We start from the raw sequence: 897 nt of genomic DNA, 5'->3' as shown, positions 1-897 counted from the left end.
GACCCCGTCAAAAAAAAAAAAAAAAAAAAAAAAGTCCCAAAAGTGGAAAATATCCAATGTTGGTAGGAATGTAGAGAAAGGGGCGCCTTCATAAACCAATCATAGGAACATAGTATTTCCTTTAAACCTGAGCAGTGGGAATTCCTGTCCTAGGCCTTTCTCTCTAAAAGGCAGAATAATAGCCTATCCAAAGATGTTCTCATTCTAATCTCCCAACCTGTGAATATGTTATTATGTGGAGAGATGAATTAATCAGCTCGCCTTACAACTAGATAATTATGGCTGGGCATGGTGGCTCACACCTGTAATCCTGGCACTTTGGGAGGGTGAGGCAGGAGGATTGCTTGAATCCAGGAGTTCAAAGCCAGCCTGGACAACATTAGCAAGACCCTGTCTCTAAAACAAAAGAAAAAAAGATAGCCGAGCATGGTAGTATGTGCCTGTGGACCCAGCTACTCGGGAGGCTGAGGTGGGAAAATGACTTGGGCGCAGGAGATCAAGGCTGCAGTGAGCTATGATGGGGTGCCACTGCTCTCCAGCTCCCGTGGGGGAGAGGCAGACATCGCTGCCCACAGACCTGCCTCTGACTCAACTGTGTCCACCCTCCCTGCTCCCTACTCCCAAGTCACAGATGACTCAGCAGTGACCCTGTGTGCCCGGCCAGGTCCAAACTGAGAGGGAAGGTGTCCTTTTCACACTGCTAATGATGAGAGTGGCTCTTTTTAGCTAGGCAAGTGCAGATGGGAGCCTGGACGGGGCAGAAATGTTCCCCAGGCCCTGCCTGCGGTTTCTGCCTGGGCCTTGGCTGCTGCTGTGTGTGAGCTGCATGTGAGCCTGTCACCGTGAGCTGGGACGAGCTGGGCCACACCTACCCTGGGGCGCCCCAGGGAGCAGGAC

The sequence above is a fragment of the Theropithecus gelada genome, chromosome 20 (genome assembly GCF_003255815.1).
Source record: "Theropithecus gelada isolate Dixy chromosome 20, Tgel_1.0, whole genome shotgun sequence".
NCBI lineage: Eukaryota > Metazoa > Chordata > Mammalia > Primates > Cercopithecidae > Theropithecus > Theropithecus gelada.
The sequence above is the reverse complement of the archived record's forward strand: the minus strand, read 5'-3'. Positions refer to the sequence as shown.